General features: G+C 51.9%; 1 pseudogene; it reads right to left on the reverse strand.

The window, feature by feature from the left end:
* Positions 1 to 3,331: 3,331 nt before the first annotated feature.
* LOC142280474 (lanosterol synthase-like) overlaps positions 3,332 to 21,931 on the reverse strand; it is a 29,285-nt pseudogene continuing 10,685 nt past the window's right edge.

The raw sequence follows: 21,931 nt of genomic DNA on the forward strand, positions 1-21,931 counted from the left end.
GTGGAAGCCGTCTGTTCTACCTGAGCCGAGGGTCCCACCAGTGCCCGGGGCTCCGGCTGAGTGAGTGCCACAGGGGCCGAGCATTGCACACAATGAGGGTAGGTGGAACCTGCAGGTAACATTGCCGCACAAGAGGTACAGGTTGCAAAATAAGCCTGTGCCTTGGCACCCTTGCTCTTTGCGGACGACATGCTGTTGTCTCCCCTTAGAGTAATCAGTGAGGGTATATAGCCACAGGCAATAATGCGGCCGAACAGAGAAAATGTATACAGTATAACTATATATATATATACACTTCGGCACCCAAGGGGGCCAGCACCTAACGGTGCTGCTTACCGACCGCCCAAAGCGGTTGTGTGACCACCAGATTCCCTGCCTGGGCCTCCCAGAGCTTGCTCTGTATTCCTCCACCGGCAGCAGTGTTATAACAATGGCTGCCAGCGTTCCGAGAGGAGGAGGGAGCCGTGGGCGTGACCTAAAAAGTGCGGGAATCTGATGCCCCACAGTGCTCAGTGAGGGGGGAGGAGGATATCAAAGTATGCTCCAGCCCTCACTCCCGACGTGCAGTCGAGCGTCCCGCCCTTACCCCTGACTGGCAGGCCCGGGGGCGGGAGTTATCGTACTAGGCCGCAGAAGCCGGGGACTAAATTTAATAGCCGCGGCCGGCAAACAGGTGCGGTCGGCGCGGTAGTCCCGGCGCCACAACAAAACACAGCAGCCGCTGCAGCGTTTGTTACACAGGCGCTCCAGCGCCGACCCCAAGGGGACACAGAGTACCTATTTAGATGCAGGGCCTGTCCCTGATAAGACTCAGTCTCCTGTCCGTCAGATTCCCCCAGGGGCTGCGGAGGGAGCCCGGTTCCAGTGCCTGGTGACCGGTTTGGATCCCACTTCTCCCAGAGCCTCTAAGGGATGGGGAAGGAAAACGGCATGTGGCTCCAGCCTGTGTACCCGCAATGGGTACCTCAACCTTAACAGCACCGCCGACATTAGTGGGGTGAGAAGGGAGCATGCCGGGGGCCCTGTGAGGGGCCCTCTTTTCTTCCATCCGATAAAAATCAGCAGCTGCTGCTGACTAAAATGTGGAGCTTGCGTGAATGTGTGCCTCCTTCAACACAAAGCATAAAACTGATGGGCCCGTGATGCACGGGAGGGTGTATAGGCAGAGGGGAGGGGTTACACTTTTTAAAGTGTAATACTTTGTGTGGCCTCCGGAGGCAGAAGCTATACACCCCAATTGTCTGGGTCTCCCAATGGAGAGACAAAGAAAATGCACCTTGTGGCCAAAAAAAGCATGCGCTTTGGTGCGTTTTTGACCATGCGTGTTTTAGCACCAATGGGTGAAAAACACAGGTAAAAACGCAAAAAGAACTGACATGCTGCAATTTTGTGGTCACCACAAAACTGTAGCCAAATAATAAAAAGCAATGTACGCACAGCAAATCTGAAATCTCATAAACTTTAGTGGGGAATGCAGCTTGTGGTGACTAAAAGTTCATCACAAACTGCACCAAAAAACGCGTCAAAAACTGCAGCGTGTGCATGGAGCATTGGATGTTGCACTTTCCCTTCTTCCCAATTCACATCTTAGTAAAGTATGTGATTGTCAAGTTACAATACAACTGCAGCCTAAGGCTATGTGCCCACGGGGAAAGTGTCCTGCGGTTATATCCGCAGGAGCTCCCCGAAAACCGTACCACAACTTTTGTCTGTTTCCATGCTGCGGAATGTCGTGCGGATATGCTGCGGGCATTCTGCATTGAGTATACAGTGCCATGGCTTCGGCACTGCATCCTCTATGAAGAACAAGTGCTGAGTGATCGGGGCGTTCATACTTGCCTCCATCACACAGCACTTCTCTCCGGCCGTGTCACTCTGTCAGCGTCTGCACTGTGCAGGAGAAGGTGGGCGGGCCTGAACTAGCTCTGGCTGTCACATGACCGGAGCTCGTGCAGGCCCCGCCCACCTCCTCCTTCCTGCTCCTAGCTCCACTGCCGTCCTGACTCGCGTGTCTGTTGTCAAGGCAGGTAAGTATGGGACCAAGGCAGGTAAGCCTCTATCTCCATAGTGGAGCGCCAGGATTTCCGCAGGTAAATCCACAGGAATAATTGACATGCAGTTACGCGCGGCTGCGGGACATCCGCAGCAAATCCCGCAACCGCACATACCGCAGCGTGGACACAGACACTCCCCATGTCCCGCTTGCTTCTGCGGATTTTTCTGCGGAAAACCTGCGGATTTATCTGGATTTTCCAGATAAATCTGCAGGTTTCAAAATGTACAGACACTCCCCATGTTATCCTATGGGACATGGGGAGTGTCTGTGTCCACGTTGTGGAATGTGCAGTTGCGGAATATACTGCAGATGTCCCGCAGCCGCACATAACTGCATGTCAATTATTCCTGCGGATTTACCTGCGGAAATCTGCCTTGGTCCCATACTTACCTGCCTTGATAGCAGACGCCCGTCACTTTCTTCCGGAGCACAGGAGCGCGGTGGAGCTAGGAACAGGAAGGAGGAGGTGGGCGGGGCCTGCACGATCTCCGGTCATGTGACAGCCAGAGCTCGTTCAGGCCCGCCCACCTTCTCCTGCACAGTGCAGACGCTGATAGATGCCGGAAAGTGAAGTGCTGCGTGATGGAGGTAAATATAAACTCCCCGATCACTCAGCACTTGTTCTGCATTGAGGATGCAGTGCCAAAGCCATAGTACTGTATCCTCAATGCAGAATGCCCGCAGCATATCCGCAGGACGTTCCGCTGTACATTCACAGCATGTAAACAGACAAAAGTTGTGCTGCGGATTTCTGGGAGCTCCTGTGGATATATCCGTAGTACACTGTCCCCGTGGGCACATAGACTTCCATTACACTTCTCCTTCCTGCCGTCTGACATAATGCAGAGGCTGCTGTAATCACAGGATTCTATTATCTCGCAGGCTTCTTCTAGAGACATAGAAAAAGCTTGTAATCCCATGTTTGGGTAAATATATTCTACTTCATTATATTGGGCAAGTATTTATAATCTACCTATCTCTCATATTTATCAATTCTTGGAGCATTCTTTTGCAGGGAGAAAGTACAGAGCTCCTTGTACTATGCCCGATATTGGAAAGAATAGAATGGGCATATAGTAAGGGAATGAAGCCAATAAACAGCATTGTTCGCCCACTTTCTTTTTAGAACATAAACTTTAATTAACACCTTTGGACGAATATCATCAGATTTTTTAAGTGGCTCATTAGTGGTACATTTTAAAAGTTAAGTTGCAACAAATCAGATAAGAAAACTAATCCTACGAACTGTATTTCTGCACAGGATGTCATCACTACTTACCAAAGGTAATCAGGGATGCGATCTACATGTTCCCGGAATGATGGAGATTCTGGTCCATCTACATGCCAACGGACCATCATATTAATCACTTTAGAGATCTGTTACAGAAGAAGATTTATTTCAAAATTAGAATTTTTCTTTAAAAAAAAAATAAAAAAAATCAATAAATAATTCATGTTTCCAGGAGACTTACTGGACCAATGCTGATACACTTGGTAAAGCGGTCATCTGCTGTTACATGGTCATATAATTCATGCACAGCACGCCGGCGAAGAGCAGGAATGTGGTACGCCTCGTATGCATTCAACAGGACTGAGAAGAAAAGTACAAAATGACTTATGGGAATAAAATACTTCAACTGAAAAGTTAAAGGGAATCTGTCACCAGGTTTTTGCCACCTAATCTAATGTAGGGGCAGAGATCCTGATTGCAGCGATGTGTCAATTACTGAGCTGCTCAGTGTAGTTTTGATTAAATCACTGATTAATCATCAGTAGGTTATCATTACAGGACTACTTGGCATGCTGCAGGTAGTCCAGCATATTCCTGAACTCTGTATAACTGCTAGATCTGCAGCAGAGAAAGCATTGATTTTATCAAAATGACAGCAAGCAGCTCAGTAAGTGACACATCGCTGGAATCAGGGTCTTTGTCTTTACATTATGCTGCTCTCAGATGGGGGAGCAAAAACCTGCTGACAGATTCCCTTTAAAATCATAAAAAGTGAAAATCTCATTAAATTTAATTTATTTAAATTTTGAATTCTAAGAGAAACAACACACATAAAAATCTGCATAATTGTATAGGTACAAATGCTGCACTGACGATAATCAATGCCTCCTACCATAGGCAAAGTCCAGTAAGATACTGTGCGGTGTATACAGGTCACAAGCAGCAACACAGTTCCTCTGTGCCGGCCAATTTATACTGCTATATTCCTGCACGTACAGCTCCTGCATGAGAAGCAAATGTGTAAATACATGTCCCACTTGATAAAATACAAGTGATAAAATACGTGTTCTGCCCCTTACTTGTCTCAAGCTGCGGATCAAGTTATCCTCACGGGCACTCAGACGTGTAGCATAGCAGTAACTCATGGGTAAGTAAACCTGACGGCAGTGACACCATATGGTGCTGGGGTGAGCAGGGAACCACTGGGGAAGAAGCCTACAAGACAACACTAGATGTTAAGGGGGCTTTACACGCTACGATATCGTTAATGTTTTATCGTCAGGGTCACGTCGTTAGTGCCGCACATCCGGCGTCATTAACAGTATCGCGGCGTGTGACACTTACCAGCGACCTTAAACGTCCTCCAAAGTGGTGAAAATCGTTCACCATGGAGGGGTCGTCCTAAAACCAAAAATTGTTAATGGTTGTTAGTAGATGTTGTTCCTCGTTCCTGCGGCAGCATACATCGCTGTGTGTGACACCGCAGGAGCGAGGAACGTCTCCTTACCTGCGTCCACCAGCAATGAGGAAGGAAGGAGGTGGGCGGGATGTTCGTCCCGCTCATCTCCGCCCCTCCGCTTTGATTGGCCGGCCGCTTAGTGACGTCGCGGTGACGTCGCCGTGACGCCGAACGCACCTCCCCCTTGAAGGAGGGATTGTTCGGAAGTCATAGCACCGCCGCCGACCAGGTAAGTGCGTGTGACGATGCCGTAGCGATAATGTTCGCTGCGGCAGCGATCACGCGATATCGCATGTGTGATGGGGGCGGGTGCTTTTGCGTACGATATTGATAGCAATTGCTAGAAATATCGTAGCGTGTAAAGCCCGCTTTAGAGAAGAGTGGGAAAGGATAATTCACATTACTTTCCCAGCAAGATTATTAGAAAAATACCTGAAGATATGCGGAGACTATATGTAACGCAGAGCGGTGCTGATTAAAGGGAACCTGTCACTAGATTTGTCCCCTATAAACTTCAGCAACGAACAGTGAGCCCTTACATACAGTATTCCAGAATACTGTATATAAGACCCCAGGCCGCACTGCATAAAGTAAAAAAACAGCTTTTATTACACTCGTCTGGGGGGCGGTATGGTCCGATGGGCGTCGCTGCTCTTAGTCTATTGCCTCCTCTCTCCATCACCTTCCTCCTTATCTGCTCCATGTGGATGACGCATCCTAAATCATGCACACAGAGTCCTCCACTGTGTTCCTGCACAGGCGCACTTCTCTATACCATGCTGAGGGCAGAGCAAAGTATTGTAGTGTGCTTTGACCTTGAGCCAATGCCTCCTCTCTTCTTGTGATCGCCGTCCTCCTTCTTGCTTTGTGTGGATGACACATCCTACATCATCCACAAAGAGTCCTCCATTGTGCTCCTTCGCAATTCTCTCTGCCCTGCTGCAGGCAGAGCAAAGTATTGTAGTGCGCAAGGAAATATTAAGACCGCCCACGCATGCGCCCACTATACTTTGATCTGCCCTCAGAGAGCAGTACGCGTGCACAGAAACGCAATTGAGGACTCTTTGTGGATGATGTCAGACGCGTCATCCACACTAAGCAAGAAGGAAGACAGCGATCGCAAGAAGACAGGAGACACTGGATCAAGGCCAGCAATGCCCATCCGACCAGACCACCCTGCAGGTGAGTACAATAAAAGCTGTTTTTTACGTTATTCAGATTGGTCTGGGCTTTTATATACAATATTGTAGAATTCTGTATATAAGAGCTCATTGGTGGTGGCCGCAGCTTTTAGGGGACAAATCTGCTGAGTGGTTCCCTTTAAAGGGCTCTGTCAGATTTCCAGTGCCCCCAGAACCACTAGTAGTTCTGGTGCTTATCTAGAATCCCTCACTAACTGTCCCTTCATGTAGTACCATGTTTTTCCAAAAGTAAGACACTGTCTTATACTTTTTTTTGCCCCCCAAAAAGCGCTAGGGCTTATTTTTGGGGGCGGTCTTATTTTTGGAGAAACACGGTTTCCAAAAAAACAGACCCCCCCACTTCCCAGGAGACTCATACTTACCAGACCCTGGAAGGCTGAGTAATTCCGAAATCTTCCCTGTGATCTCCGGCAGCCGCTGCCAGCAAGTATGCTGCACGCTGCCTCCTGCTGCTGGACGGACACACACACACACACACATACTCATAACCCAAACACTCATACACACACACACACACACACACACACACACACTCCATCCAGTGGTACAGAGTGCGTCCGTCAGGTTATACCTGTCAGAAGCCCGTACATTCTAGCCTCTACCCCAGCCTAAGGGATGGGAGTAAGTCATGTGTCCCAGGTCCTTGCGCTCCACCGTACGGCTTCTCAGGATCGGTATCGCTGGATGTGGTGAGTGTGTGTGAGCGATCTGAAGGGAGATTGTGTGTATGGTGTGTGATTGTGTGTGTGATGTGTGCGGGGGTGCGATCACTACAGGTTCTGCCGCTCAGCGTCTGGTCAGTATAATTGCAGGGTGTCCGCTTTCTATAATGAAGTGTCCTGTAGTATCTTTCTGCACTGACACTTCATTATTGAACCGCGACTAAGGCTTATTTTCGGGGGAGGGCTTATATTTAAGCCTTGCTATGAAAATGCTTAAAATCCCTGCTAGGGCTTATTTTTGGGGGAGGTCTTATTTTAGGAAAAACACGGTAGCATACATAAACACATCTTTAGAAAAAGTATTTCTTAAGATCGTTTATGACATGCTAATAAGGTCAGTGACTAGTTGCAGGGACGTTAGTTCCCTGGCTAGTCGGCCGACTCAGCCTGGTATCACACCCCAGTGGGCGCATGCGCACTGCTTTGTACCCATTAGCATTGAGCTTCTTTGACGCCGGGTGTATGTGTAGCCGGCTTCAAAGACGCTCACTATCCACGAAGGATGCGATGTTCCTGACTTCCACAATAACTAGCATTTTTAGAAGAGAGAATCTGGAGTAAAAAGAGCATTTGAAGGTAGAAATCCAATGTTTCTAAGCGCGGTGTCAGGGGACTGGGTCCACAGACAATTGATTTTTAGTAAATGCTACTAATATTGATACAGATAATTATCTCACGGTCACAGCCACCAATAAAGTCATATCAAGTCTGAATAATCCAAAAAGAAACTCACCACATCTCTGGGAATAGTGTTCATTCCCTCCCAACTGTACACATTCAGCACAGATAGCCAAAATTTCCCCCAAGAAGGAATACCAATGGCACCTCCTGCAACGAAAGTTGGATACATCGGATCAAGCATGGAAAAAATATACTGACATATTATCTGCAAACGATTGTCAGTTGTGAGATGCGCTGGATTGATGCTAAAAGCTGATGTGAACTTACCCTTACTATGAAGATTGTTGCGGGCGCGGGTCATATCTGGGTCATCCTGTGACACTCCGAGAAGTCGCAAAGAGGTGTAACTGAGCGCCGTGCCAAACACAGTGCTCTTATCTTCAATATGCCTATGTATAAGATAGGTATTTATTATGGGGAACATAGATATAGAATCAGTACAAATTTTATTTTGTGATTTCGTAAAAAAAAAATAAACAAATAATTAACGACCAAATTCAAATGTGAAAGGACTCCTTAAAGGGGCTATTCACTATTTGGAACAACCACTTCTTAATTGTTATATTCCAAAGCATAGACAATACACACATCACTTTTAAAATTAAAGTTAAAGTGAATAACACTTAATATTTCAATAACATGGCACCTGGTAAGCGGGGTAGATGTTACCTGGCACATGGACAGTGTGCTTTTAAAACTGAATGTCACAACAGTGTACAGATGCACAGCGTGCTGTGCAACACAAAGGTAACATCGGGAATAGTATAGAAGGAAGGACCTGGTGACAGGGATAGAAACCACACACTGCAAGTCACTTGAGTTTGTACCCTACGCTCCCTAACGTCCCTACACGGGTCCTTCCCCTTGTCGCCGTTACATGCCTAGTCACTCGCTTGCCCTGAACTCACCCTGGCTAGTGAGAAGGCCGGCAAGAACACTAGTCTCAACACTGCAATAATACAACACAAGGAATAGACAGAAAGACAATAGACACAAAATGAAAACACTCCAAGCTCCTCCAATGCAGCTAACACTACAGCTGCAATAGTCATGACTCCTCTGTTTCTTCCAGAGACAGGCTCCATCCAAAGTGGTCAATATAGAATCAGAATCTATCACCAGCATTAGAGGGTAAGACATGTGAATTTTTATAGCGAATGGGAGTGGTCACAAAAGAGCTGCACCAGAGATTAAGGCTACAAAGGACAGCCAGATAGGATAGAACCCTTAATCCCTCCAGCACTAAAAGAAAGTACGGTATATTCACTCAAATAAAAGTTGTAGACCTGCGCATAAGGTGTTGTGACCTTCTAGTCCCTGATTAGCCAGAGGTCTCCCCAAAGCAGGACACAGACATGACACTGATGTGTTGGAAGTAGTAATAATGGCCAGGGATAGGGATCTGAGCAATTTTGATAAGAGCAAAATTGTGAATGTGATATGACTGGGTAAAAGGTGGGGTGTTCCCTGAATACAGTGTTTACTAACCACAAAAAGTAGTGTAAAGAAGGTCGCCCGGTAAGCAGGAGTCAGGGGATCTACATTATATTAGCAGAGTGGTAATAATGTTATAGTCGATAAGTATTTAGATAAATCCCTTCACCACCAGTGCAGTGCACACCCAGAGTCTGCACTTTATGTTACTTATCAATGTGTCCATCACCTTTTTTTCAACAGAAAAAGAGAATTTTGTTTACTTACCGTAAATTCTTTTTCTTATAGTTCCGTATTGGGAGACCCAGACATTGGGTGTATAGCTTCTGCCTCCGGAGGACACACAAAGTACTACACTCAAAAGTGTAGCTCCTCCCTCTGAGCTTATACACCCTCTGGAGGACGAGATCTAACCAGTTTAGTGCAAAAGCTGAAGGAGAATAGCCACCCACAAGTAAAAACAGAGCAAGAACCGGAACAACCGGAGCCTCTGTCTACAATAACAGCCGGTGATAACACGCGGAACAAGAAACTGCCAACAGGCAACAGGGAGGGTGCTGGGTCTCCCAATACGGAACTATAAGAAAAAGAATTTACGGTAAGTAAACAAAATTCTCTTTTTCTTTATCGTTCCTTATGGGAGACCCAGACATTGGGACGTCTCAAAGCAGTCCATGGGTGGGAATAAACAGAAAAACTGAGAAGTAGGCGGAGCCTAACTTCACAAGTGGGCGACAGCCGCCTGAAGGTTGCGTCTGCCCAAGCTCGCATCTGCCGAAGCATGAGCATGCACTTGGTAGTGCTTTGAAAAGGTATGCAGGCTAGTCCAAGTGGCAGCCTGACAGACTTGCTGAGCCGTAGCCTGGTGCCTAAAAGCCCAAGAGGCACCAACAGCTCTGGTCGAATGTGCCTTGATCCCCGGCGGGAGAGGCACTTGAGAACACTGGTAGGCATCCAAAATGGTTGACCTAATCCAACGGGCTAAGGAGAGGTGCACCGCCTAAGAGCAGCGGAGCGAGACACATAGATCCGGAGCGCCTGCACCAGATCCAGAGTATGCAACGCTTTTTCAAAGCGATGAACAGGAGCCGGACAAAAGGAAGGTAAGGTAATGTCCTGGTTAAGGTGGAAAGGAGAAACCACCTTAGGGAGAAAGTCCGAAGTCGGACAGAGAACCACCTTATCTTGATGAAAAATCAAAAAAGGTGACTCGGAAGAGAGCGCAACTAAATCAGAGACTCTCCTGAGGGAAGTTATGGCCACTAGAAAGACCAGCTTCTGTGAAAGACGAAACAAAAAAACCTCCCGAAGAGGCTCAAAGGGGGGCTTCTGCAAAACCGTGAGAACCAAATTGAGGTCCCAGGGATCCAAGGGCCGCCGGTAAGGCGGAATGATGTGAGACGCACCTTGCATGAAGGTGCGGACCTGAGCCAGCCGGGCGATACACCGCTGGAACAGCACTGACAAAGCTGAGACTTGTCCCTTGAGAGAGTTGAGGGACAGTCCAAGCTGCAGACCGGACTGTAGAGAAGACAGAAGGGTCGGCAAGGAAAAAGGCAAAGGAGAATGCCCGGAAGAGCGACACCAGGACAGGAAAATCTTCCAAGTCCTGTGATAGATCTTGGCAGAGGAAGACTTACGGGCCCGAGTCATAGTGGAGATGACTTCAGGGGGGATACCAGAAGTCGTCAAGATCCAGGACTCAAGAGCCACGCCGTCAATCTGAGAGCCGCAGAATTCTGGCGGAAAAAACGGACCTTGTGAGAGAAGGTCTGGACGGTCCGGAAGATGCCACGGCACCTCTACGGACAGATGGAGCAGGTCTGGATACCAAGCTCGCCTGGGCCAGTCCGGGGCAATGAGGATGACTCGATGGCCCTCCATTCTGATCTTGCGCAGGACTCTGGGCAAGAGAGCTAGAGGGGGAAACACGTAGGACAGACGAAACTGGGACCAGTCTTGAACCAGAGCGTCCGCTGCAAAGGCCTGAGGATCGTGGGAGCGAGCCACGTAAACCGGAACCTTGTTGTTGTGACGGGATGCCATTAGGTCCACTTCCGGAGTGCCCCACTTGCGGCAGAGACTGAAACACTGCCGGATGCAGGGACCACTCGCCACTGTCCACGGTTTGACGGCTGAGATAATCTGCTTCCCAGTTTTCCACGCCTGGGATGTGGACTGCGGATATGGTGGACTTGGAGTCCTCCGTCCATTGAAGGATGCGTTGAACCTCAAACATTGCCAGGCGGCTGCGTGTCCTGCCTTGGTGATTGATGTAGGTAACCGCTGTCGCGTTGTCTGACTGGACTCGGATGTGCTTGCCCGCCAACAGGTGGTGAAAGGCTAGGAGAGCTAGAAACACAGCTCTGGTTTCCAGCACATTGATCGAGAGGGCTGACTCGGACGGAGTCCAAGTGCCCTGCGCTCGGTGGTGGAGACATACCGCTCCCCAGCCGGATAGACTGGCATCCGTGGTGAGGATCACCCAGGACGGGCCAGGAAGGAGCGCCCCTGAGACAGAGAGAGGGGCCGAAGCCACCACTGAATGGAGCTCCTGGTCTGTGGCGACAAAGCCACTAGCCTGTGCAAGGAGGAAGGCCGCTTGTCCCAACAGCTAGAATGTCCAGCTGTAGAGGACGCAGATGGAACTGGGCAAAGGGAACCGCCTCCATTGACGCCACCATCTGACCCAGCACCTGCATCAGGTGCCTGATGGAATAACGGTGGGACCTCAGCAGAGAGCGCACCGCCAGTTGGAGGGACTGCTGTTTGACTAAGGGCAGCTTCACAAGTGCCGGCAGAGTCTCGAACTGCATCCCTAGGTACGTCTGGGTCGGAGTCAGAGTGGATTTGAGCAGATTGACCAGCAACCCGAATTGGGCTAGAGTGGCGAGAGTGAGAGAGACACTCCGCTGACAGTCTGCGCTGGATGAAGCCTTGACTAGACGGTCATCCAGGTAAGGAATCACTGCCAACCCCTGGAGGTGCAGAACCGCAACCACTGCTGCCATGACCTTGGTGAATACCCGAGGGGCCGTGGCTAACCCGAAGGGGAGAGCCACGAATTGGAAATGTTCCTCTCCGATTGCAAAACGTAGCCAACGCTGGTGTGAAACTGCAATTGGCACATGTAGATAGGCATCTCTTCGATGGATGCCAGGAAATCTCCTTGGGTCATTGAGGCAATGACTGACCGCAGAGACTCTGTGCGAAAATGCCGCACCTGAACATGCTTGTTGAGAAGCTTGAGATCCAGGATGGGCCGGAAGGAACCGTCCTTTTTGGGGACTAGGAAGAGATTTGAATAGAAACCTCTGAACCGTTCCCGGGCGGGAACCGGTACAATTACTCTGTTGGCCTGCAAGGATGCCACGGCCTATGAGAAGGCGGCGGCCTTGGAGCAGGGGGGAGTTGACAGAAAAAATCTGTTTGGCGGGCTAGAAGAGAATTCTATCCTGTAGCCGTGGGAGATGATATCCCGCACCCACTGATCAGAGACGTGTTGAAACCACGCGTCGCCAAAGTGGCAGAGCCTGCCACCGACTAAGGACGTTGCTGGCACGGACAGATAGTCAAGAGGAGGCTGCCTTAGTGGCAGCAGCTCCTGCGGTCTTTTGTGGACGCGCTTTTGTGCGCCAGCTGGATTTTTGGTCCTTGGCTGAGTTAGTGGACGAGGCCGAGGGCTTAGAGGTTGACCAGTTGGAGGAACGAAAGGAACGAAACCTCGACTGATTCCTACCCTGGACAGGTTTCCTGGGTTTGGTTTGTGGCATGGAAGTACTCTTCCCGCCAGTAGCTTCCTTAATAATTTCATCCAGTTGTTCACCGAATAGCCTGGACCCAGCAAAAGGGAGCCCAGCAAGGTACTTCTTTGAAGAAGCATCTGCCTTCCACTCTCGAAGCCACAAGATCCTGCGGCTAGCGAGGGAATTAGCCGAAGCCACCGCCGTGCGGTGAGAAGCCTCCAGCATGGCAGACATGGCATAGGATGAAAAAGCCGAAGCTTGGGAAGTTAAGGTAACCATTTCGGGCATAGATTCCCTGGCGAGGCAATGGATCTCCTCTAGAGAAGCAGAGATGGCTTTGACAGCCCACACTGCTGCAAAAGTCGGCGAGAACGAGGCCCCTGCCGCTTCAAATACAGATTTGGCCAGAAGGTCAACCTGGCGGTCAGTGGAATCCTTAAGAGAGGTACCATCAGCCACTGATACAACAGTCCGGGCTGAGAGTGTAGACACCGGGGGGTCTACCTTTTGGTGAATGAGCCCACTCCTTGACCACCTCAGGTGGAAAAGGAAAACGGTCATCAGAACCACGCTTTGGGAAGCGTTTGTCAGGACAGGCCCTGGGCTTGGACACAGCGGCCTGAAAACTGGAGTGGTTAAAGAACACACTCTTTGTCCTCTTAGGCAAGGTAAACTGGTGCTTTTCTGCCAGAGAGGGTTGCTCCTCTGAGACTGGCGGATTGAGGTTCAGTACCGAATTAATGGACGCAATCAAATCACTAACATCGGAGTCACTTTCGGACAGATCAATGGGGCACATGGAGGTAGCCTCCGAGCCCCCTGTAAAGGCATCCTCCTCGTCCTGCGAGTCAGCTCCTGAAACAGGGCCGCGGGACGAGGAAGGAGAGGGAGCCCTGCGTCTCTTTTTAGGAGGACGGGGTCTGGGACCAGATGAGGAATCCTCTGTGAGCTCCGCTGAGAGAGCCCTAGCAGCAGAGGCGCCCTGAGAAGGGGGCTGATGCATGTTCAGCAAAGCCCAGGACAGCTGTCCCATGGAGTCGGGGAAAAGACTGGGAGATTGACCTAGAGAAGGATTCTACCCAAGCCGGGGGTTCAGCCACCGGAGCCGGAGCAGCCGGAGGGACCACTGGGGGTGCGATTCCAGGCTGAGGCATTGTCAGGTTAGAGCAGGCATCACAATGTGGATATATGCTCGGTTCAGGCAGCACGAGCTTACATGCAGTGCATACTGAGTACAGCCTTGCAGCCTTGCTCCTTGTGTGAGACATGCTGCTGGAGTGGGGGCTCTGAGCCAGAATGACCCATAGAGAGTATATAAGAAGGTCCACAACCGGAGGTTGTGGCTTACCAGACTGTTTGTGTGCCCTCCAGATCCCACAGCCCGGACCCCCAAGCAGCTTAGCAGGCATGCTGCAGCCAGCGCTGATCACAGAGAAAACCGCTGATAAAATGGCGCCGGAGCGAGGAGAGGGGACGGGACCTGCTCTGACAGCGGGAACTGGAGGGCCAAGGAGACTTACAGGGGAGGGGACATGTACTCAGTGAGGAGTGTCCCTCCCCTGTGCCGAACGGCCGCTGGGCGGAGCCGCACTGTCCCTCTGCATGATTGACATGCGAGGGCAGTGAAATCGAAAGTAGGCCTCCGGCGAACCCGGGGCCTAAATTTGAGCGATGCGGCCGGCGCGCAGGCACCATCGGCGCGGTTCTCAGGCGACAGCCAGAGAACCGTCTGGAAATGTCAGAAAAGTTACACAGCACACTCTCCCACCATAATAAAGTACAGGGACCCCAGAATATAAACGTCTCAGGTACTTAGCTTGCTTGAGACGCAGGGTTCCAGGTCCCTGGGGATGAGTGCTCCGGTCCAGCAGGATCCTGAAGGGCTGCGGATGGAGACCGGTTTCCTGCAAAGCATGGAGAACCGTGCTGGCTCCCACTTCAAGCCAGAGCCCGAGGGATGGTGAAGGAGTGCGGCATGTAAGGCTCCAGCCTTGGAATCAACCTTAACAACACCGCCGACACAGTGGGGTGAGAAGGGACATGCTGGGGGTCCAGAATTGGACCCGCTTTTCTTCCAGCTCTTTCCAAAAATGAAAAGTCAGATGAGAATGCATGTGTGGATGTATGCCTCCTGAACACAAAGCAATGAACTGGTTAGATCTCGTCCTCCAGAGGGTGTATAAGCTCAGAGGGAGGAGCTACACTTTTGAGTGTAGTACTTTGTGTGTCCTCCGGAGGCAGAAGCTATACACCCAATGTCTGGGTCTCCCATAGGAACGATAAAGAAAAGTATCTAAGTACTAGAATGCACGTCAGCATAGAAAATGTATGAGATTCCTCCTTACAGGGAAGATGGCGGCTGTGTTATACAGCCAGCACTTTCTTCAATCGCTGCTGTTTAACAATTTAGATATCGCGTTCAATCGCTGATGGCATTCAAACGGTTCCGTAGCCAATGCACACCCATATCGCCACCCAACGGGATATATCTGCAGGTCCCTATAGTTGCATAATTTCCATTTTTGGGTCAGGATAAAAATGTAATAAAAGGAAATCAAAATTAGGTATGTACCCCAATAAATAAGAAAACAAAAACAAGCCCTCACACCGCTTTTCCGATGAAAAAAAAGAGAATTTTGTTTACGTACTGTAAATTCTTTTTCTTATAGTTCCGACATGGGAGACCCAAACCATGGGGTGTATAGCTTATGCCTCCGGAGGACACACAAAGTACTACACTAAAAAGTGTAGCTCCTCCCTCCGAGCCTATACACCCCCTGGATGACAGAATCCAACCAGTTTAGTGCAAAAGCTGAAGGAGGACATCCACCCATAAGTAGAAATAGAGTAACACCCGGAATAACCGGAACCTCTGTCTACAACAACAGCCGGTGAAAACACACGGAACAAGAACTGCCAACAGGCAACAGGGAGGGTGCAGGGTCTCCCATGTCGGAACTATAAGAAAAAGAATTTACGGTAAGTAAACAAAATTCTCTTTTTCTTCATCGTTCCTTATGGGAGACCCAAACCATGGGACGTCTCAAAGCAGTCCATGGGTGGGAATAAACAGATAACTGAGAAGTAGGTAAAACCTAACTTCACAAATGGGCGACAGCCGCCTGAAGGATGCGTCTGCCCAAGCTCGCATCTGCCGAAGCATGAGCATGCACTTGGTAGTGCTTTGAAAAGGTATGCAGACTGGACCAAGTGGCAGCCTGACAGACCTGCTGAGCCGTAGCCTGGTGCCTGAAAGCCCAAGAGGCACCGACAGCTCTGGTCGAGTGCGCTTTAATCCCCGGCGGGGGAGGCACCTGAGCACATTGGTAGGCATCGGATATGGCCGACCTAATCCAACGAGCTAGGGTCGGTTTGGAAGCCGAGAGCCCCTTGCGCTGACCTGCGGTCAGGACAAAAAGAGAAGTGCACCGCCTAAGAGCAGCGGTGCGAGACACATAGATCCGGAGCGCCCGCACCAAATCTAAAGTATGTAACGCTTTCTCGAAGCGATGCACAGGGGCCGGACAAAGGGAAGGCAATGAAATGTCCTGGTTAAGGTGGAAAGGAGACACCACCTTAGGGAGAAAATCCGGCGTCGGACGGAGAACCACCTTGTCTTGGGGAAAAACCAAAAAGGGTGACTCCAAAGAGAGCGCAGCCAAATCAGAGACTCTCCTGAGAGAGGTTATGGCCACCAGAAAAACCACTTTCTGGGAAAGTCGAAACAAGGGAACCTCCCTAAGAGGCTCAAAGGGGGGTTTCTGTAAGGCCGTGAGGACCAGATTAAGGTCCCAGGGATCCAAGGGCCTCCGATAAGGAGGAATGATGTGAGATGCGCCCTGCATGAAGGTGCGCACCTGAGCCAGCCGAGCGATACGCCGCTGGAACAACACTGAAAGAGCCGAGACCTGTCCCTTGAGGGAATTGAGAGATAGTCCTAGCTGCAGACCAGACTGCAGAAAGGACAGGATGGTCGGCAAGGAAAAAGGCCAAGGAGCATGGCCGGATGAACGACACCAGGACAGGAAAATTCTCCAAGTCCTGTGGTAAATCCTGGCCGAGGAAGACTTGCTAGCCTGAGTCATAGTAGAGATGACCTCGGAAGGAATGCCTGAAGCCGTCAGGATCCAGGACTCAAGAGCCACGCCGTCAATCTGAGGGCCGCAGAATTCTGGCGGAAAAACGGACCTTGTGAGAGAAGGTCTGGGCGGTCTGGGAGATGCCACGGCAGTTCCACGGACAGACGGAGCAGGTCTGGGTACCAAGCTCGTCTGGGCCAGTCTGGAGCAATGATTATGACCCGACGGCCCTCCATCCTGATCTTGCGCAGTACTCTGGGCAAGAGAGCTAGGGGAGGAAACACGTAGGCTAGACGGAACTGGGACCAATCCTGAACCAGCGCGTCCGCTGCCAAGGCCTGAGGATCGTGGGAACGAGCCACGTAAACCGGGACCTTGTTGTTGTGCCGGGATGCCATGAGATCGACTTCCGGAGTGCCCCACTTGCGGCAGATTGACCGGAACACCGTCGGATGCAGGGCCCACTCGCCGCTGTCCACGGTTTGACGGCTGAGATAATCTGCCTCCCAGTTTTCTACGCCTGGGATGTGGACTGCGGATATGGTGGACTTGGAGTCCTCCGTCCACTGAAGGATACGTTGGACCTCCAACATTGCCAGGCGGCTGCGAGTCCCGCCCTGGTGATTGATGTAGGCAACCGCTGTCGCGTTGTCTGACTGGACTCGAATGTGCTTGCCCGCCAACAGGTGGTGAAAGGCTTCATGAGCTAAGAGCACAGCTCTGATCTCCAGCACATTGATCGAGAGGGCTGATTCGGACGGAGTCCAAGTGCCCTGTGCTCGGTGGTGGAGAAAGACTGCTCCCCAGCCGGACAGACTGGCATCCGTGGTGAGGATCACCCAGGACGGGGTCAGGAAGGAGCGTCCCTGAGACAGAGAGAGGGGCCGAAGCCACCACTGAAGAGAGCTCCTGGTCTGAGGCGACAGAGCCACTAGCCTGTGCAAGGAAGCGGTCCGCTTGTCCCAACAGAGGAGAATGTCCAGCTGCAGGGGACGCAGATGGAACTGGGCAAAGGGAACCGCCTCCATGGAGGCTACCATTTGACCCAGCACCTGCATCAGGCGCCTGAGGGAATAACGGCGGGGCCTCAGGAGAGAGCGCACCGCCCCCAGAAGGGACTGCTGTTTGACTAAGGGCAGCTTGACAAGTGCCGGCAGAGTCTCGAATTGCATCCCAAGGTACGTGTCACGCTCCCCGGGTCCTCACCCCCGTTCCCCGGCTCACCTGCCACGCTCTCCGCTTCCCAGTCACCGGATTCCGTCCGTCCCAGGGCTCCGGGCCCCCGATCCCGGCGCCCGACAGCTTCCCTGGACCTGGCCGGCTCCCCTGCGTCCTCCTCGCAGCCTCCTTCCCTGGCTTCTGGCACCCGGGCGGCGCGCATGCGCATTAGGGCGCGCGCGCGGTCACTGACCCTTTCTTAAAGGGCCAGCGTCCATTAACAGGAAATGAGGTTGCACAGGTACAGGGTATATAGGGGGTCATTGTCCAAGGGGGCGGGGCCTGATCTTCGTGTTCCCTGAGCTAGGAGTCAGGTCTCTTGGTGTTTATGTGCCTGTACTCACCTATCTGTCTTTGTAGAGCCGTACCTGCCTCGCCATCCAGTCTGCCGTGTCCTGATCCCCGCACGCTGTCCGTCTGCCATCTGACAGTCCGTACCATCCCGGATCCCTGCGGTGACCCGTCATCTTGCTCCAGAGGTTCCGGACCCCGCCTGATATCACCTCGGCCTCCGAACCTGAGCTACGTCACCAAGACCACCTTCTGTGACTCCGTGGTCCCTGGGACTCCTCCGCTGCCTTCACTTGCACGGACTGTTCTGCTGCCCATCAGTGCTTCAGCTGCCGGACTCCCTACCACCATCTCAGAGAGTTCGGTCCAGTGGATCCACCTCCTGGGTCTGCCCGACCGCCCGGCCGTGACAGTAAGATCAGGCCATGGATCCCGCTGCAGCACTATCGGTCCTGCAAGAGGAACTCCAGCGTCAGCATGAAGTCCAGACCCGCATGCTGCAATTCATGACCTCCGTGGACACCCGCCTGTACACATTACAAGCATCAATGACGCCTGCGGCACCCAGGTCCCCCGCCAGGCAAGCCATGGCCCCCGCACCAGTGGCAACCTCGTCAGATGCTTCCCGACTCCGTTTGGCGTCACCTCCTCGTTATGCTGGAGATCCCAAGACCTGCAGGGGCTTCATAAATCAATGTTCCCTTCATTTCACGCAGCTGCCACATCTGTTCGCCTCCGACCAAGCCAAGGTCGCCTTTATAATGTCCCACCTAGAGGGCGAGGCGCTGGCGTGGATGAACCCCTTGTGGGAGAAGGAGGACCCCATGACCAAGGATCTTCAACAGTTCCTGCAGGCATTCCGCAGCACCTTTGACGAGCCGGGACGCGCTTCTGCCTCTGCTTCATCACTCCTCCGCCTACGTCAAGGAACACTGACGGTGGGCCAATACGCCATCCGTTTTCGCACTTTGGCTTCAGAACTCGGGTGGAATAATGAGGCCCTAACAGCCGCCTTCTGGGAGGGACTCTCGAGTCGCATCAAGGATGAGTTGGCGGGTCGGGACGTGCCCTCCACCCTAGATGCCCTGATTGCCCTAGCAACTCGTGTGGACATACGTTTTCAGGAGCGCTCCAAAGAGCTATCTCGTGAGAGACGCCCGTTACGGCATTCATCTCCTCCTCAGAAGCCCTCCGTACCTCAGTCATCAACAGCTGGGAGTTCCGTCCACGAGCCCATGCAGATTGACCGAGTGCGTCAGTCTGCACAACGTAGAGCAGAGCGGCTTGCCAAGGGTCTCTGCTTTTACTGCGGTGAGGGCACACACCTCCTCCGTTCCTGTCCGGAAAGGCCGGGAAACTCCAAAGCCTAGGGTTGGTAGGAGAGGCCACCCTAGGTGCTGGGACTCTCTCTGATCCGGTCACATGGACCGTGCAAGTGACAACGGGAGAGACGCGGTTCACGGCTGAGGCCTATCTTGATTCCGGGGCAGCAGGCAATTTCATCCAGCAAGCCACCGTGGACAAATACCAGGTGCCTGTTATCCCACTCAGCAAGCCCCTGGTGATTGCCTCTGTGGATGGGAGACCCCTTTCTGACACCATCTCCTGGACCACCAGGCCGGTTGAACTGCGTATCGGTGCTCTTCACACCGAGAACATCGCCTTATACGTCCTTCCGCACATGTCCCATCAGATCCTGCTGGGCCTTCCATGGTTACGGACTCACGAACCATCAGTCAGCTGGGGCACTGGCGAAATCACCCGCTGGGGTGCTTCGTGTCATGAGAGATGCCTAAAATCCACACAACCCATCCGACGACCTCCGGTTCCTGAGAACCTACCGGGGCTGCCCTCGGCTTATTGGTCCTTTGCTGATGTCTTTGATAAAAAAGAATCCGAGGTACTGCCGCCACATCGCCCCTACGATTGTGCCATCGACCTGCTCCCTGGAACAACGCCACCACGAGGACGGATATATCCTTTATCTCCAGCCGAAACAAGGGCTATGTCTACTTACATCTCAGAGAGCCTGGCTAGGGGATTCATTCGGAGATCCTCCTCTCCTGCTGGAGCAGGTTTCTTCTTTGTCAAGAAAAAAGAGGGCGATTTACGTCCCTGCATCGACTACCGGGGTCTGAATCAGATCACTGTTAAGAACAAGTACCCTCTGCCGCTCATCCCCGAATTGTTTGACCGGCTTAGAGGAGCTCGTCTGTTCACCAAGCTGGATCTTCGGGGTGCTTACAATCTGGTGCGCATCCGCTCTGGTGACGAATGGAAGACCGCGTTTAATACGCGCGATGGACATTATGAGTACTGCGTGATGCCCTTCGGCCTGTGTAACGCTCCTGCCGTCTTCCAAGAACTGGTGAACGACGTGTTCCGAGACCTCCTCTACACCTGTGTGGTAGTATATCTAGATGACATCCTTGTCTTCTCTCCGGACCTCCCAACCCACAGAGAGCACGTACAGCTGGTTCTACGAAGACTGAGAGAGAACCGTCTGTACGCAAAGTATGAGAAGTGTGTCTTTGAGCAGTCTTCTCTCCCCTTTCTGGGGTACATCATCTCTGAGACTGGACTGCAGATGGATCCCAAGAAGGTCTCCGCCATTCTCAACTGGCCTCCCCCTTCTGGACTGAAGGCAATCCAACGCTTCCTGGGATTCGCCAACTACTACCGCCAATTCGTCCCTCACTTCTCTGCTCTGACTGCTCCACTTTCCGCTTTGACTAAGAAAGAGGCAAATCCAAAGGACTGGTCGCCTGCGGCCGACGCCGCGTTTGGCTCTTTGAAGCGGGCTTTTGCTTCCTCGCCTGTACTTCACCGTCCGGAGTTAAACCGCCAGTTCACCTTGGAGGTGGATGCCTCCTCCTCAGGAGCCGGAGCAGTGCTCATGCAGAAGTCCTCCTCCGGGAAGATGGTGACTTGCGGATTCTTCTCCAAGGGCTTCTCAGCGCCTGAACGCAACTATACCATCGGGGACCGAGAGCTCTTGGCAGTCAAACTGGCACTGGAGGAATGGCGCTACCTCCTGGAAGGTGCAGTGTATCCCGTGATCATCTACACGGACCACAAGAACCTAGAATACCTGCGGTCCGCTCAGCGACTGAACCCACGGCAAGCCAGGTGGTCCTTATTCTTTGCCAGGTTCGACTTTCAGCTTCACTTCCGACCCGCGGACAAGAATGTACGCGCTGATGCCTTGTCCAGGTCTTTCATGCCCATGGAGCAGGAGGAAGAGACTACCCAACCCATCATCTGTCCTAGCAACATCATTCCGGTGGCCCCTGTCACCCTAGCCCAGATACCGCCCGGGAAGACCTATGTCTCCGATACCGACAGGCAAAAAGTGTTACACTGGGGTCATGCCTCAAAAACAGCCGGGCATGCTGGTCAGAAGAGAACATGGGGTGCGATTGTACGCCATTACTGGTGGCCATCCCTTCGCACGGACGTCGCTGCTTTTGTCTCTGCCTGCTCCTCCTGTGCCAGGAACAAGACGCCCAAACACTTGCCCCATGGCCGTCTTCTGCCTTTACCGATACCCTCAGTCCCGTGGCAACACATAGCAATGGACTTTATTACGGACTTGCCATTATCCTCCGGGCACACAGTCATATGGGTCGTGGTTGATCGATTCTCCAAAATGGCCCACTTCGTTCCTATGGCCGGACTGCCCTCTGCTCAGGAACTCGCGGAAGCCTATATATATATCACATCTTCCGCTTGCATGGCTTTCCATCCCACATAGTGTCCGACAGAGGAACTCAGTTCACCTCCCGCTTCTGGAGGGCTCTATGCAAACATCT

The sequence above is a fragment of the Anomaloglossus baeobatrachus genome, unplaced genomic scaffold, assembly GCF_048569485.1.
Source record: "Anomaloglossus baeobatrachus isolate aAnoBae1 unplaced genomic scaffold, aAnoBae1.hap1 Scaffold_452, whole genome shotgun sequence".
Classification (NCBI taxonomy): domain Eukaryota; kingdom Metazoa; phylum Chordata; class Amphibia; order Anura; family Aromobatidae; genus Anomaloglossus; species Anomaloglossus baeobatrachus.